Here is a 19,827-nt window from a genome sequence, read left to right as displayed (position 1 = left end):
AACAGTTGTGAGACATACGGTTATGTAATACTATTGCACAATGTTGTGCAGAATGCATTCTGCTGTCATCAGGCTGTATAGCTGTAGCAGGCCTCACTGCCTGTAGCTCAGTCCCACAGCGTTTAATCACCACATGACATATACCGGCACTGCTTGCTGTCTGCAATGCCACACACTACAACCTACAAACATATGTGCACATAGTAGCCTTCAACAACATACATATGTCCAGCCTTCACTCACAGTTGCAGTACGTCCCTTGCCCTATGCAAATGTGAATGTACATACAGAAATGGACTGCTGCCACATATGGATGATTCACAGCATGTAGGGTACCCTTCAGACACATCTTTCAGATGTCAGCAAATACATATCTGTTACATACCTTACCTTTGTTCTCCTCATCTCCGTCTGTTGTAGGTGTTTTTTTTTTTTGTTTTGGTTTCCTTTGTGTGTTGCTGTTTGTTTTCAGTGTCTGTCTCCTACTGCCTGTTTGTATCCGTCTGTCTCTCTCACTCGCACTCTCTCTCTCTCTCTCTCTCTCTCTCCCAGTTGGTGCAATGATATTATTGCATGTGTGGACAGCAGATACAGGCTGCTTTTCTAGGTATCTGCACATGTGCATGTGATGGCCTCAACACCAGTTGGTGCCCACCATTTAGTAATTACATGCAGCCTGCTGTGTGGTAATTGCAGTTCTCACTGTGATTTCAGGACACTGCTATAAAATGATAGGTTAGGTAGACGTAGCCCTTTCAGTTTTGCAAGGTGGGGACCATGCTTGTTTGCTGTGGACACTGTTGTCTCAGTCAGAAGGTTGGTATATGTCTCATATCTGGAATCTGAGCATATGTATTACTACACATTTTCTGACATGCAAGCAGTGTCTAATCTCACTTGTTGACATTTATCATTAAGTGGGATTCACCACCTTTCTGCCTACTGCTACTACATTTCACAGGGAGTCTGAGGGGCACAGCTAACATTTGTTTGCAAATCAGGGATATCCCTGTAAACCAGTCACAGTTGGGAGGTCTGGCCTTTGTCCTATTCAAATATGCCAGTGTTTATCCTGCTCTGATACTGTGTGGGGTTTGTAAGGTGCTACTGTAACATTATTCCCTACTAGCATGGCTGGTTCTCTTTTCACAGTCATGTCATGCAATTCCACAACACTTGCTGGTCAAGGGCCACAGAACATGATTTGTGTTATGCCATTCCTATTCTCCATTTACATTCACTCATTGTAATGCTTGATATATTTCTTTCAGCACCAAATTATTGTATATCTGCTGTGGTGTAGTGGTACTTCATGCTGACTAGTGAGCCCAAGGTCGGTGGTTCAAGACTGACAGGTGCATTTTATTTTGCTGCTGAGCAATACAAGGGCCCTGTCATACAGAGTGACTAAGGCACATTTAAGCAGTTGTAAGCGGGCTTGCATGATGCTTAGCGATGCTTAGCTAAGCGCACACAAGTTCATACTCGCGCACCCCTGCTAACTACTGCTTAAAAGTGCTTACTCCCGCTAACCCCCACGCTAATTTCTTTGAAAGAAATGAAAATGGGGAGATAGGAAAGTGGTGAAAAAGGGGGCACAAAGAGGGAAAGACAGTAGGGAAACCAGCTGGGATGTGCAGGAAGGGTGTAGGGAAGGCCCATAGCTGCCCATTTCTGTACCAGCAACAGCTGTGCATATGTTCGTAATTTGGTGTGAAATTTGTAACCTTCCACCCCTGAGTGAGGGTTGAGGACAACAGACTATGTTGTAGTGCCAATTATAATTATCAGTTTACATGTCTGGTGGACATGTGTGCAAAATGGGCAGCTATGTATGGGGCGTGATCTTTTTGTGGGAACAGATTGCCCTTTTTTTATTTTTTTTCAGGTGAGAGTGGAATGTGAGTTAGGGGATGTAGGTATATTTGGGGAAGTAGGTTGGGGAGGTAAACAGACAAGACAAACAAGACGCATACAGGGGCGGAATTTGACACATGGGGTGGGTGAACACAATTGACGGGGAAGGTTGTTTGGAAATCGCAAGCACATGAGCCCACAGATGGTAACAGTGGAACTGAGATCCCCACCCATGGGCAGTCACCACTGCACCTTCACAGCCCCAATGGTGGCTGTGCTGGGGGATGCGTAGGATGGGCAGGCTCACCCGTGTGATGTGCCACTCTCGCCTCAACCTGGTATAGGGGATCAGCGACTGAATGCTGGATCTCCCTATGCACCACACACCGGACCCTTCGAAGGGTGACAGGTGGCCCTTCTCCCCCCATGCTTGCACAGGGGAGACAAGCCCCATCCCCTGCAGCACTTCCACCCAAAGGTGGCACAGGACCAATGGAGGAGGGGAGCCTGGGCTGGGCTCCAGACCTGCTGGTGTCAGGTGCACTCGCCGGCTGAGGAGGGACAGGTGGGTCCGCTGGGACCAGCCTTCCCATACGTTCTGTGATTAGGTGTGTTTAATTACAACATAAGCAAGACAGCATTCCAGATTAGTTGTAACAGCATGCAATAATATTCCCATTAACACAACACACCAAGGGTACAACACTTGAACAGCAAGCATAACACATACATATATTGAACCACAGTGGTTATTCCAACAGCATGCAGGGATGTTTGGTAGCAACAGGCCACCATAATTGTGGTGTTCAAACAGGGCACATGCATCAACATGAATGCAAATATTTATAGAACAATAGAACATATGTCCCAACAAATATTTAAGATTACACATACCCATTGAGGTGTGTAATTGCATGCTTTATGCGCATACAGTAGGGTGTAGAAAATACCTTGGTTAACATCTTTTAATGACCTTTTCATCTACACTACATTCCTAGTGACTGCAAGTGTATATCCCCTACATGTATTATTACACTTGCCACCATACAGTAGGTTGTGTAATGGGTTTGGCTAGTTGAATATATGCCTGACCTATATCTAACAAACTAATTGTCCAGGATGCAGATGTTACTGCTACATATTTCTTGATTGCATTTATATTTCTTTATCTACATATTTGGGATGTTTTCACATGACATTTTCACTTTGATTTATACAGAACCCTGCATTTCTTGACACACACTCACATTTTTGGGGAAAATATACTTGTGCCAGTTTTACTTATTCATGCCAGCTAGTAACTGACTGTTGTGGACTGTATATACGTTTCACAGCTACTAGCACTTCCATCATGGGTTGCCAGTACCTTTTCAAACAGTACTGTTTGTATAATGCAAGGGTACAACAACATTTCAGACTCTGTGACACAGACACACTCTGGGTTTAGACCTTTATTAATGACATTACACACTTTTCCACAGGCTCACTCCTTTATTTGTTTTAACAGTGTATATGGTAGACATGTTCAAGACATATTATACCTTTATTAATAGGTTGGCACACTCTTTTTTTCAGGCTCACTCACTTATTTTATATGACAGTGCCTGCAGAGATATTATTCCAGACATATGTTACCTTTCTTAATGGGTTTCTACACTCTTTTTCTGCCTCTCTGACATTTTTATCTGACAGTACATGCAGAGGAATTATTCAGGCAATTTTATGGCTGTATTATTGGACTACAACACTCTTTTCATGCTCTCTCCCATATTTCATATAACAATACATGCAGAATAATCACTAACCTGCCTGGTGGCACAGCCTTAGCAGCCTATCAGCATAGGCTTACTGATTCATAGCACGGTCACCTGCAGCTGTAAAGTAAATGAGGGGATATTGAGACATACCTATCTATTATACATACTCCATTATCAATTCTTACATACTGCATTCCATGGCTACATACTCAGTTGTTGGGCATCCCGCATCCCATAGGCCTCCTGTATCCACTGGTTCAGGTGGTCCTGCTTTCGTCTCTTCAGGTCTGCATGGTGGTGACGGACCTGCTCACCAGTCCGAGGAACACCTGTGGCACTGGTGAGGTCATGAGCTAACCGGTTCCAAGCCTTTGCCTTGTACTCCGTCACTTGCAACTGGCCCTGCAGGAGTCTTGACTCGTGACAGTGGACAAGGAGCCAGACCATATATTTGGACTCCTTGATGCCCCAACGTTGCGCTCAGAAGCGTGTTCCCTCTCAGACACCAGACATTCTAACTGCAGATGTGAGCTACAATCAGTTATGGCGTGTATTCCCACTTGTGGGGCTTAAATATGCCACATTTCCCACACTTTCTTGTGATTGGCCATTTTGTAAAATTATCGGCTGACTGCAGACCTGCTTAGTAATGGTTAAACTATCATTTGTAAGTATATGAATGTTAACAGTGGATGTTTCCTCTGTGCTGTCATGGCTTAGTGGTTCTGTACTTTGCTTTTTTGATGCACAGAGTCCTGGGTTCAAACCTTGTCATTCATTTTATTTCCATACTGTCCAGATAGCCTAGGGGGTATTGCTGCATTTAAGCAACTTTGCTTTAAGTTGCTCCTCGGTGCCCTGGTTGGCGCGGTGCGCATGTCCACGCGAACACATTGCGCTAGGTAAAGTGCTTTTAAACTTTGGGCAACTCTATTCTGCTGTGTAAAGTGCTATTAAACTATGGGCACCTCTGCTTAGCTGGGTAAAGCACTATTGAACTATGGGCACCTCTGTTAAGCTGGGTAAAGCGCTGCTTAACGGCAGGCTATTATATATCTGGATCCTTTAAAAATATATATTTTGTTCACTGATACATTGGCCATTTCACTGCTTTTAATGGCATTTTAATCATATATATATATATCTGGTATTATTTCAAATACTGATTTAAAACATAAATAAGAAGGGGAGTGGTGGGACTCGAACCGTGAATGCCTCTGCTTTGTGCATACGAGCTACCATTATGCTATTGCAATTTGGTGTGATTTGCATAAACATTCTTTCTTATGCTCTTCCATGTCGGAATTGCTAACTATAGCTAAGCAATGAGCACACCCGTGCACACACACGTAAATACGGGCAGCTATATCGTGGATTTAAAAAAATATATATATATTTTACTTTTTATAACTGTGATGGGGGTTTACAGTGTCAGGGAGTGTGGTGTTGGGTGCAAGTACATTTGAGCGAACTCACTCTTGTGTGTTGACATTTTGCTTTTACTACACTTGCAGGGGCGTGGACATTTAGACTGCTCGGCAATCGGACATGCCCCCTGCTTTCATACTCGGTCCGTGTAGGAGTTACGGTTGAGTCAGCGTGCCCTCATGAATATTCATGGCACGCTGATGTCATACCGTTCAACTGCGGCCTCTGAGTAAGACTTATTAAGTCTTACATGGAGGATTCGTGAATCCGGTGGTATGTCTTGCACGGCGTGCAACATCAGTGCAGGAGCTCTAGCAGGCAATATGTCTGCTGTGCAATCCAGGAACAGCATGCAGGGATGTGCACGAATGGTCCTGCAGTAGTCCTGCATGGACTATGCCCCTGTAAGAAAATCACCCCATTTGCAGGAGAAATCCATGCAAATGAGCTTAATTTGCGATCCAAGAAGCTTGCCAGGCAGGACTAGTGCAATCTGCGGAAATGTACGCAGTTAGTAACCGAGTACATTTTTGCAAAATCCAAAACAGAGCTGTGACAGCTCCAAATAACGGCTGCATATCATATAGGAAGCATGCCAATGGCCAAGTATAAGGCCATTGGCATTGCAAACATGCTAAAAAATAAAAAAAAAAATCAACTTTTATTTTTTTTTAGCCCATCTCGGCTGTTTAAGCATAGGGTAGTGGTGCGTAAATGGGATCAGGGAAAATAACAAAATAAACCTAAATCATGCAAGTCAATGGCAGGCAGAAGACAACATGGCCAGTGAGTAATGGTTGCTAAGGGGGGAGGCTCAGTGTGAGACATGTAGCTATGCTTTAGCAGGCAGTCCTATGCAAATGAGGGGAATGATAGTGAATCCCAGTTTTTCCCAACATGCTACTCAGGTCCCAACAGTGTAAGAGTAGGAATAGCTTGGTGCAAGTGTAGAAGTTAGGTGACATCATGTGTCAGGCATACTGTAAGCGGATTGGAGCCCTGTGGCTAGGGTTTGCTCCTAGCTTAGCACAGCTAAGCTAGGGGGTGTGTCTGAATCTGCCTAGCACTCTTTCCATTGTCTAAGCGGGTGTACCTGCCATGCACCAGGTTTTAAAGGAAGAAAAAGAAAGTTAAACCAGGAAATAGCAGCTGTGTGCACATTTGGACACTCTGTTTCCACAGCGCACCCCTGGGCTTAAACAGGAAGGCGATGGGAAGGGAAAACAGCAGTAGGAAGGTAATCAAGGAGAACTAGCATAGCTGTCAGGTGAAATGTATCAGAATCAGCCAATTACACAGGAAGCAGACCAGCCTAGCCCAGAATACTACTATAAACTATGCAAACACCTTCCCCTCTGTTTTTTCCCACACTCTACACCACCAGTGTATACAAGCAGGGAACTGTTCACAAACAAACCTACAAAATGAGAGGGGCTGCAGCAGGGTGATGAGGATGTGAATGCTGCTGAACAACCCACAGTGAGGAGATGGAGAAGAGTGTACAGACCCAGGGTAAACTACTAGGGGCTACATGAGCTGGAGATAGTAGAGCGCTATAGGGTGGACAGAGACTTCCTACAGCAAATTGTTGAGCCGTGCCAGCCACACCTGACACACCAAACTGATCGAGGGGAACCCATCCCAGTGGATACCAGAGTATGTGTAGGCCTAGGAATACTAGCCACAGGTACCTCCCAAAGCTCAACTAGGGATATCATGGGGATCTCACAGGCATCAGCATCCAGAGTATTTCTCCAGTTCCTGGATATTATGTCAGCACATGCCAATGAGCATGTATATTTCCCCAACACCCATGAGGTGTTGGCAAGTAATATGCATCTCTTCCATCAAATAGCAGAATACCCTGAGGTAGTAGGTGCTATAGACTGCCCCGCACTTACGCATCAAGGCACTATGCGGTGATCAGGGTAGGGCCTACATCAATCACAGGGGCATCCTCTCCATCAACTGAAAGGTAATCTGTAATACCCAGGGCATTATAATGAATGTGTGTGCTGGCTGCCCTGGAAGCTATCACGATTCCCACATATGGCATTTGATGCAGCTGTACCAGAGATTTGCCAATGGGGACATCCCCTACGGTCACCTAGTGGGAGATGCTGGTTACACACTGGAACCGTGGCTGATGACACCCATCAGAAATGCACACACACCTGAACAAGAATGCCATAATGAGTCACACGCACAGACGTGACTTAGAACATGTGTTTGGGATTCTCAGGTCATGGTTCCGGTGTCTGGACACATCCGGTGGAGTCTTGCAGTACTCACCAGCTATATGTACCCAAATTGTTATGGTATGTCCCATGCTGCACATAATGATCCTGTGGAAACAGCTGCAGCAGGAACAGCATGGGGAAGGGCCACGCAGCCCCCCACCAATGCCAGGGCCTGCACAGGCACAGTGACTTGGAGGAGGAACAACCTGAGCCTGCCCCAGTAGGCAGATGGAGGCATGCCCAGTATGCTGAGGCTGCAGCAAAGAGACAACGCATAGCACATACACTGACACAGTAGGGATCCAGGGAATGACAACTCTCAATAACTCGCACATACAGTAAAATGGATGCCAAACATGACACTATCTGTGCTCAACCATGTATAGGGAGTGTACTATGTGCATCCAACATAGGCAGCCCTCCAGCACCATACACAATTCTGGTACACCCTCAAGGTAAGTCAATCAACCTACCAATTGCCAAATGGAGTAGAACGTGTTGTTACCTGTATCTGTGGTATGGATGTGAGCATGCAAGGGAATTGAGTGGCTGAATGTTATGGCAGCAGAAAGTAGACACCCATAGTGGCACCATGACATCTGTAAAACATACTGCAGTCACCAAAGTAGCCAGTACTACACAGGGTGATAAAACCCACTGCAGGAAATGTTCTGGGCAAGATGTGTGTCCATATGACTCACACAAGCCAGTCAGGGTGGTTTACATACCCAACAACAGTCTCAGACAGCAGGACAGGTGTAGACAAACCCAAACAGAGCCTGTGCTATGGCTCCTGAATGATGGCTATGATTAACTTCCCACCCAGGCCTACACAGACATACTACAGCAGGTCAGGAAGTGAGATGTTAGTTCTGAAGGGTAGGAAGTCAGACACTAATATGTAAGGCAAGCAAAGCTAAGATCTGTAGTACACTGGTATGCCTCTAGTCAGCATGATAGGTAAGAATACAGAATGAAATGGAGTATCTGACATACCAGTACAGTCATAGCAAATGTGTACAAGTGTCAGGTGTGCCCCCATCCTACATAGTAATGTAATAACAGTCAGATGTGCCCCCCAATCCTGTGTGGAAATGTAGAAATAGACAGGTGTGCCCCTCATCCTATGTAGTAATGTAATAACAGTCAGCTGTGCCCCCCAATCCTGTGTAGAAATGTAGAAATAGACAGGTGTGCTCCCCACCCTATGTAGTAATGTAATAACAGTCAGGTATGCCACCCCCAATCCTGTGTAGGAATGTAGAAATAGACAAGTGTGCCCCCCACACCCTACGTAGTAATGTAATAATAGTCAGGTGTGCCCCCAAAGCCTGTGTAGAAATAAAGAAATAGACATGTATGCCCCCCATCCTATGTAGTAATGTAATAACAGTCAGGTGTGCCCCCCCAATCCTGTGTAGAAATGTAGAAATAGTCAGGTGTGCCCCCCATCCTACGTAGAAATGTAGTAACAGTCAATGTCAAATGCTCAACGGATACCCTGCAGAAACAGTATGCTACCTGTAGGTGTACAACACAAAGGTCAGCACTGCAGTAGAAACTAGCTGGACTCGATCCACACATTAAATACAGATGGGCATACTGGGCATGCTCACACACTTAGAGAAATGAAGGCAATTTCAGTCAACAACATACTGAAAGGTTATACTGGGCATGCTCACACACTTCATGAAGGCCATGTCTGCAAACACCAGTGGACCAGACATATCTGGCAGTCAAAGTTGTTAGTGCAGACACTCGTCAGTGTGCACCACTAATGCCTTGCACACATTGTGGATAGGAATACAGACATATATGTAAGGATGGCACACTATAATAAGCCAAAGGTAGATGTACATAGATGTGTGGAAGAGGGTGACTGTGACAAGTAGCCATCCAAGCCGTTCCACCCAGCACACAGGCAATGGGCCCCAAACACATGAGGTTCAGATGTCACTCACTGCAGATTCTAGCCACCAGTATCTGTCAGCATTATAGACTATGTGGTGCACATGCTAGCTGTGCAAAGACTGTACAAGGAAGTAGTCATCTAGCAGCTCTATAAACATACCTGTGAAATATGACCCTGTGTGTGCCCGCATGTGGCGTGTCCACCTCTAGATGAATGGGTTATGGACCAAGCACACACATTGCCCTCCCCATAGCCCTACTATGACAAGCCTGCTGAGGTTATCCACTGTGAAATACACCTTTGGGAGAATTATAGCCCACTAATCTCTGTGGCAGGTCTATATTACCAAATCGAAAAACCCTTTACGCGAATACCTAAACATCGACACCTATAACGCAAACCGTGAAAATCCCTAATGCATTAAACAGTGAAAAATAAAATAACGAACTGTCATAGTCTGCCAACCCCAACACCCGCTACAAACTACCTACCCAAACAAAATAAATAAACCACATACATACACTAATTAAACCCTACTTCTAACCTAAAGTAAAGCACCAAAACCCAACTTCTAACCCTACACTAAACCCAACATACACAACTATCTATACACTATCCTTAACCCCTCCCTAATCCTAAGGTCTGTAACTACTGCACACTTCCCCTACAGACATACACCCAAAAAAAATAAATAATACACATATATGCAGTTAAATAAATCCCTACTTCTAACACTACACTAAATCTTACATACATTACCTATCGATTCACTTACCTTAACCCACATCCTAAGCCTAAAGTCCTATCTATCACACACTTACCTTATGGAGCTATACCACAGATGGGCCAACCTTTACACTTCAACATTTAAATTTTCGCTATTTTGGACGTTTGGCGTTTCCATCTTTCACGCAATCCTTTTTGTATTCGTGATTACGGTCTTTCCATCTAGTAATACGAACCCTCCGTGGCATGTCCCATAACTGTGTACTACTTAGTGTGACAAACTAATTAGGTAGGAGTTCAAATCCCAGACATGGCAACTGTCTGTTTGTGTGTGTGTGTCTGTCTGTATAGAGACCAATGCTTTTTAGGGTAGTCACACTCCCTAGAATTGAAATGCTCTTATTTGGTAAGGCTGATGATGTCATCCACCTAGAAATACATCTCTGGGAAGGCTGTATCCCAGTAATCTCTGTAGCACATGCCATAACTGTGTACTGCTGTAGTGTGATAAAATAGGTAGGAGTTCTAATCCCAGACTTGGCAATTGTGTGTGTGTGTGTGTGTGTGTGTGTGTCTGTGTGTGTGTGTGTGTGTGTGTGTGTCTGTGTCTGTGTAGAGAGCAATGTTTTTTAGGGTAGTCACACTCCCTACAATTGAAATGCTCTACTTGTGTAAGGCTGCTGATGTCATCCACCTAGAAATACATCTCTGGGAAGGTTGCAACCTAGTAATCTCTGTAGGACATGCCATAACTGTATAGTGCTGTAGAGTAATAAATTAGTTAGGTAGAAGTTCTATTCTCAGACTTGGCAAGTGTGTTTGTGTGTGCGTATGTGTAGATAGCAATGTTCTTTAGGGTAGTCACACTCTATACAACTTGAATGCTCTACTTTGGCAAGGCTGCTGATGCCATTCACCTAGAAATACACCTCTGGAAAGGTTGCAGCCCAGTAATTACTGTAGCATGTCCTATAACTGTGTACTGCTGTAGTGTGATAAATTAATTAGGTATGAGTTCTAATCCTAGACATGACAAGTGATTTTGTGTGTATCTATCTATGTAGAGAGCAATGCGTTTCAGGGGAGTCACACTACATACAATTCGAATGCTCAACTTTGGTAAGGCTGCTGATGTCATCCACCGAGAAATACACCTCTGGGAAAGATTGAGCACAGTAATCTCAGTAACATGTGCCATAACTTCGTACTGCTGTAGTGTGATATAGAAACCTGGTAGTGTTCTATTCCCACCCATGGCAGTTCTGAGTGTTATGTGTGTGTTTCAATGCCTGTGTAGAGAGCAATGCATTTTTGGCTAGTCACACTCAGTACGTTTCAAATGCCCTACTTTGGCAATACTGCTGATGTCATCCAGTGTGAAATACACCTCTGGGGAAGGAGCTCTCCAGTGATCCCCATCGTGCAGCCTATAACAGCTTCATGCTGTAGTGTGATATAGACCTTTATTATGGGTTCTATACCCACACAGTTGGTTGTGGATGTTTTGTGTATGTTCCAATGTCTGTGTAGGGAGCAATGCATTTTAGCCTAGCCACACTCACTACGATTTGAATGCCCTACTTTAGCAATCCTATTGATGTCATCCAATGTGAAATACTCCTTTGGGAAAGGAGTACTCCAGTAATCACCATAGCATGTATTATAACTGCGTACTGCTGTAATGTAATAAACTAGTTAGGTAGGAGTTCTAATCCCAGACATGGCACATGTGTGTGTCTGTGTTTGTAACTCATATCCTGTGTGGAGGTGGGTGTGAGTGTGTGACAACTGGGCCCAATGTTTAGTGGATTTTGCAAATTTCTTATATGGTGGCCCTAGCATATATCACAATGTCCGCCCTGCAGGGATAACATATGTGAAATAGCCAAGAGGCTGGGGTGCAGATCCATACCCATATATGTGAAATCAAGGCCAGGCAAACAAAGTTAGCAACTCTAGTATTAGCCAGAGAACACTCTCAACCCATTTCTTGCATACACACACACACACACACACACACACACACACACACACACACACACACACCCTTGCCTAGGCAACTGCTGCTATGTTGATAGTACACTGCATATTGCCCACTGATAGTAACTATGGAGCGATTGCAGTGGCCTACAGAGAGCATGGCACCCTTTTCCATCTGTCCAATAGGCACGTACATGCAGACAGTGGACATTCCCCATTTTCCCCACTGGACACCTGCAACACCTGTGGTGCCATCAAATGTGACCCACAAAGGGCATACCATGCCTGAAAACATGCCCTGTATGGACAGATGCCACTGACACCAGGGAATGCCATTAGCATGCTATCAATGTAGGTGCAGGGTAAACCTGCTGTCCATTACCAGTTCCCACCACATGAGGCCATGACTGGCACATCTGATGATAATCTGTGTACACAACATGGGCCAGTCAACCCAGGTAAAGTTCTACATGTCACTGTACATGCATGTGGGAGGTGTGCACATCGCAGACAACATCCATGCCATGGACTAAGGAACACATACCCGGCAAGCAATGCGCAGCATTGGCCACACACAATAATCACCCAGGTGAATCAATGGTGAATACAATACCCACATATGTGGGCAAATCCAGAAACTACACCCCTGAGCCTCAATACAGACCATTGTCATGTGGCCTGATGCTGAGGTGTATCCATCAACTAGCCTTGTATACTCGTCTGGCACAGTTGACCACTACACGCTCATGAATCAATGCAATCATGCATGTCAGTACTGGCACCGTGTGTGTGTGTGTGTGTGTGTGTGTGTGTGTGTGTGTGTGTGTGTGTGTGTGTGTGTGTGTGTGTGTGTGTGTTGTATGATGCGTATGTTCACATCCACACTCACTACAAACTCCATTGGCATACTGAAGCATGCTGACTGATGTCAGACACCTCCCCATACCCTTTGCCCATATAACCTCCATATGACCCCTGTGGTGCATGTGATATCTGCACAATAATGTGTTGTGGCAATCTTACTAGTGATGGGTTGTATTCCTGGCCCTGCCAAGTGTATCAATGTGTGTGTGTCCCTTTAAGAATGTGGCTGTGTTGATGCTGGCACCTGTTCATGCAGACAGGCACGTGTACTACACCTACCATATAGCTACCATATCCCTGTTGCAGATGTCACTCACCATCACATATATGTTCTGAGGGCTCCACAACATGTAATCTATGTGGCGCATCCAATGACTGCATAGAAATGTGATAGCACTACATAGTTGTCAGGGGTTTGATACCCTGTGCTGGTAGGTGTGTGACACAAACATGCTAAAGTTTTACTCTCCCACCCCTCCCTGACTTGTCTTTGCCTCTGTCTGCCTCTCTCACTTTCTCTCTGGTGGATGTGGAGACCTACACCTGCTTTGCTTAGGCAGCAGCATGTGTATTTTAAGTGATGCTCATGATCAGCTGATGGCCTCTGCATGAACTGGAGCCCTCCCCTAGCTGATTGCATGCGGAACATCTGTGGTAACATTCCCATAGCCAATTGCATGGAAACACACTCCATTATCTAGGAACATCATGTTGGTCTTTTCATTCACTGTGAGCAGGAACTTGATCTGTTGTTTGGCAAACAACATTTCAGATGGATTGGGGATTTACCTTGAACAACATACACTGTAGAAACAGGGCAACACACAGGAGAGGATGTGCCTGACCTGACTACAGACTGTAAGTGCTGCTATACTGCACTTGAAGTAATGTTGGTTTAACAATGTGTTTGTGGATGTGGCTGTCCTACATGTTTTAATACCTGCCATGTCAGTTCTATATTTATGAAGAATCCCCATCTGTAGGGTCATCTGCAGACTGGGCACTGTGTGGTGCCTTTGGTTTCATGTGTTACCCACAGAGCATCTATCTGTGAACTGCAGAAGGTAGTGTGAGGATTGCAGTCTTTAGATGGTGAAAACTGTGACAGTTACTGACTTCATATCCCTCATAGGACATATGTTGCAACAAACCCTGTTACAACAGTAAATGTATGAGGTTATCACAGCAACATGTCAATATTGGCCCTCTGTATGTGCTTCCAGCCACAACTCTGTCAGCCTTTGTACATATGCCATGCATTAAGAAGTGCATATGTGCTGTACACCATGACTAGTGTCATCATATCTGATAACAAGCCAGTAAGATATCAGACTGCTACACATGTTATGTACAGTAGGGGTTATATTTGATGACATAACCTGGACATTCTGTGGTTGTTTGTACAGTACTGAGGTCTGTGTATTTATGGTGAATGTCAACAGTGTGTGCATTGTTAATATGTACTTTGGCCTGTGTACAGACTGTGGTAGATGTCATTGTTCTAGGTCCCATCCCATCTGATATTACATGCTGCTCCACTGTATGTTACCGTATTGGCTTACATGTTTGTAGGGTCATACATACACACATGTCCCATACCACAGACAGGCATCAGATCACACTGTGTAGCATCACAGTATATATAGGGTTAGTGTGTGAGTGGCACATATGAAGATGGTGTTGAAAAGATAGTCCATATACTGTAATATTATGCTAGCTTACCATGTGTGGCTGCAGCTGTGTTCACATTGGTTATGGTTATGCACTATTACACAGGTGTTTCTTACCCTGTTCTGTGACATGCTTGTAGAGCCTGCTATATATGCAGGTGCACGTGCATTCCCCCATAGGAGATATAGGCCAGTGTTGAGCCAGTCTGCCTGTAGCCTGATCAGTGCTTTGTTGCATGCCTAGCAGCTTAGTCTACTTACCCAGTGAGATGTCATATCCAGATACTTGCCAGATGTACTGCTGCCAGGCCTCCCTTAACAGTCATGTATGTCAGATGGAGCAGGGGGATGCTGTACAGATGTATGTCAATATCTAGTAGGTAGTATGGGGCCATGGAACCCCTGTAACAGCAGTTATTATGTGTCAGGACAGACAGGGTTGTGTGAATGCATAACCTATGGGGGCAAATATATACAGTCGTTATGTGTTATACCCATGTACATGGCAGTTAACATCCATATTGTCAGGCTTGGTCCACATGTTTTGCACTAAGGGGTTCTGTGTATACCTCTGGACTGTACAGAGTGCATCGGAATGTCCACATATATTGGCCAATATCTCTGCTGTAGTCCACAGCAGCATTACGTGCTAGCAGCGGTACTGTACTATGATATCCTTAGGATGTCTGTCAGTAGCCAATGGTGCACATGTGAAAAGCAGATGTGACCTCCCACACATACCATGTCTGCGAAGACAATACCTATTACAGTAACACTAGTCTCCTAATATACACGCTATACATACCTGACAACCCCTTGCACTAAGAAGCTGGGGCTATAGGGGCTGAGGTAGGGCTACACTCCATGTTCAGGACATAAGGTGAAAATATATGTACATATAATTATCCAGATATCTATATATATAATTACACATATACATATCGACATATATAGATGGGTATGTATATGTACATAGATATACATATACACACCCAGATATATACATATACAGAGCAATATATTTCTACACATATACAGATAGTGATACATATGCACATATACGTATGGATATCCACAGATATATTGACAGTAGTAGGTATATCAGAATAGATATGTATGCACATATAGATATAGATATCTACATATATACCATTATAACTAGGCATATCTGTATACATAGGATGTGCATACATATATAACTATATACACATATATCTATATATACATATACGTATACCTATATATACACATATGAATATATATATATATATATATATATATATATATATATATATATATATATATATATATATATATATATATATATATATATATATATATATATATATATATACACATGTGTACATACAAAGAGATGTACATATGGCCATATATATGTAGCACTATACAGATGTGTATACAGACATATGTATGAGTATACGTGTATGTACATGTAGACATATATAGACATATTATATGTATACAACCATGTTCCTGTCATGAGTAAACATCATGATTTTGTATACCCTCCCAGATGTATCTCACTGTATGTATCTGCTATGTGCATGTTATAATAAAACCATATATGTGATGCAACAGTCATATTAATAACAAGGACTACACAAGTTAGGAACTATAGGCAAATGTTCAGTGCTACTCAATATGTGTATTGACAGCTATACTGGTAAAACAATAACAGTCCTCACAGCGGTTAAGTGCTGTGACTTCAGTGTAAAGAGCTCTGGGTTCAAGACCTGAAAGGGCTGTTCATTTTGTTGGTGGGCAGGACAAGGGCTGTCAGATACAGAGTGGTTAAGGCAGTTTTGAGCAGCTTTAACCAGGTTTGTGCGGGTTTGCATGAAGCTAAGTGGTGCTAAGCTATGAGTAAAGGTACAAGCACTTACACAGTGTAGGCAACGCTTACCGGTGCGCAAATCAGCTTAGTTGTTATATTTCAGCAATGTTGATACTTGCTAAGCATAGCTTAGCCCTGGTAACCAGGACACACAACCCAGTCTGATATCCTGTAATAAGTGTATGTAATGCCATGTACAATACATGCACCTATGTGCTGTCATTACAGTAGCAACAGGTGTGAGTGTCATGTGTGGGACACAAACATATATGAGGCCTGTACAGCACTGTTGTCCATGTGAATGTGTTACATACAGGTGTAGTAGCCCAGTGTATGTGCTATCACACTGGCATGTAGTGTATCATGGCAGTACTACTGCTGACAGTGCTAATCCAGGGAAGAGCAGAGTGCTTAATGTAATACGGACAACAGGCACATCTCTGAACATGGCTGGACACCGAGCCCTCCCTGTTGTATCCCTGGTGTGTGATCTATGTCAAAGTATATACCCCTTACTGGTCTGTTAATGCACTCATGCTACTGCATAGCTACCTGCCAAGCTGATGACTGTCAGTTCCTGTACAGATGTGCAGATGGCAGGTATCCAGCTGGGATATGTACAGGCAACCTACACTTAACTGATGCCCTACTATGCGTGTGGCATGTGCATGAGATGGAGATCCCTGTAGTACCAATGTCGGGGTGTACTGTGGGTTGTATCGCAGTACCGACCAATGTGTGATGGTGTGTATGGCAGAGTGTCATCATGGGTTTCAGGGAGTACAATATCCAGTGGGGGATGTGGGTGCTGTGTACACTGTTATTACACCAAGGTACACCAGGTATATGTCCCATGTACCACATTATGGTTACCACTATCAACATCAGTCATACAGGTAACTGTTACCACAATCCAAGCCAGTTATTCTTGTGATATGTGCAGCTTACCTGTAACACATTGGAGACACAGTCAAGTTAGTTAGCAGCAATAGGCCCTGGTATCTCAGATGTGTGTCTGGCTGTTATGTGTCTGTAAATGTGTATATGACTGTATGTCACACAATGTATCATACAAATACACCCATTACATCCCCCATTAGCATACTGTACATATCAGGGGATGTTCTATATGTACCATGTAACTGGGGACACACCTCACCCTAAATGCTGTGTGGAGTGTGCAATGTAAGCAACACACATCAGTATCATGACATAGCTAGGTAGGGGTCTAGTCCCAGTGTTGGCAAGTAACAGTGTGCGTATATGTGGATGGGTCTGCATCAGGTTGCAGGGTATACACGCCTCAGTAGGCCACCTGTCCATGTGGCACAGGCAATAACTGGTTTAGTAACCTGTGAAATGTGTTTGACTGTACCCCAGATATGTCATAGCCATGGTGTCAGTACAGGGACATACCCCATTGTGGAATATGACTGCAGACCATCATCTTGCTGACACATGTACACCTACCACTCAAATGGATAACATTAAAGAGAATGCAATCAACCAGTGCTACTAACAGCTATAATGCATTATTGTTGTACGGCTACACTACCTACCAAATATGCCTCACACTCTACTCCCTACAACATGTTACACTGCAGCACTGTGGTACACTGTTGTACAGTCACCATGTGCATCAGAACCATATCAGTCTGTCCCTGCATCGATGGTATGGGTGACAGGGATGGGACACAGGTATCATCATATGAACAGGCCATCCTAGTGCTGACAGATGTACACCTACAACACAATTGGATTACATTATAGAGACCACAACCAACCAGTGTTACTAACAGCTATAAGGCATCATTGCTGGATGGCTACACTACCTGCCAAATATGCCTCACACTCTATGCCCTACAATATGTTACACTGCAGTACTGTGGTACACTGTTCTACAGTCACCATGTGCATCAGAATTATATCAGCCTGTCCCTGCATTGATAGTGTGAATGACAGGGATGGGGTACATGTATAATCATATGCACAGGATGTGGTGTTGGTTTGCCAGAGGCCGAGGGTGGACCATACATAATACACCATGTGTGTGGGTGAGGGGTGTACTCTGGGAAGATGGCTGAGGTGATGTGGTGTATGTTGGTATGGGGTTGCCCTAGGTGTGTTTGCATAGTGTGTGGGTATGCATGCACACAGTTCTGCCATGTGGCTGCCCTACACAGGTGTTTATGGACAACCACAGACCATACCTGGCAGGATGTGCAGTTTACTACCTCCCACCATGGACACATGGACTGTGCCTGCCAGAGGTTCTGCAGGCAAGTCCAGGTACAGGCCTCGATGTGCTATTCTCACCCTCTGATGCCATTTGTCCACTGGTACTAGGTCCCTCCTGGGACTGGCCAGGACCATTTGCACGTGGCCTGCTGTGGTCTGGTGTGGACAGCACACCCCCACACTGCTAGGGCTGCTACTGCCACTATGGGAGTCCCTTGGTGTCCTGGCATGTCCACATTGACTACCAGCTATTGGCATTGCTTGCCTACATCCACGCGGGCATTGCCGCACTCCCATTACATGTTCAAACATGGACAGACCATGGTTGATGAGGGCCATAATCTCACCAGATCGTCTATCCATGAATTCAGTTAATCCACAGATGGCACCAGCCAGTTCACAGGCATTGTCATTTGAAGATGTGAGAGCAGCCCTCTGCAGCCTCAGGCCCTGTCTGTGGTAATGTTCTATATGTGCCTGTACCACCATGAAAGCCTAAAACATGATTCTGCTGGTAGCAGCTCTGTCACCTCTGCCAGGGGCATGATGTCTAGCGGCCCTACCATGAGCACCCTGGGACATCTGCATATGTGGTGACCTGCCAGACATCCGACTATGCCCGATGCGACGAGACACAGTAGGCATGATTACCACACTTTCCTGTGCACTGCCACTGAACGCCAGCTGTCCCTACGCTATGGCCATTGGTGATGGGGTGTGTATAGGCACTGAAACTGTGTGCGGGGGTGGGGTGGCTAAAAGGGGATGTCAAATGTTGGTGCAGTGTTGGCCCCCTGACAACCCCACCTGTGCCTCAACATTATCATCATCACTAGTGTTTTTATGGACACCTACATCAGATTGCATACAGGAGGGACCCTGACCCACCTAGCCACCTGTGGTGGAAAACAATAAATACACTTTAAAACCTGTACAGCATTGTCTAACAGTACACACTCACACACACAGACACACACACACACACACACACACACACACACACACACACACACACACACACACACACACACACACACACACACACACACCTCTGTAATACCTACCTGTCCGTGGCTTTACAGACAGTCCCACATATATGTCCATGTGTTTCCCCATCCTGTATCCCACTTGTTAACATACACACATTGATACCACTCATTAACATCGCAATCTTCTAAATGCCCACACAAGCGGCCACGAAACAAGGCCTATTGCTACTTTACCTGCCTGACTTGTGTGTAGTGAATTTGCATGGCCTCACTGCTGTCATTCGGTATGCACCCTCTGTATGCCTGGAAAT

Source organism: Protopterus annectens, chromosome 6.part0 (genome assembly GCF_019279795.1).
Source record: "Protopterus annectens isolate FY-2018-M chromosome 6.part0, PAN1.0, whole genome shotgun sequence".
Taxonomy (NCBI): Eukaryota; Metazoa; Chordata; order Ceratodontiformes; family Protopteridae; genus Protopterus; species Protopterus annectens.
Note: the sequence above shows the minus strand (reverse complement) of the source record.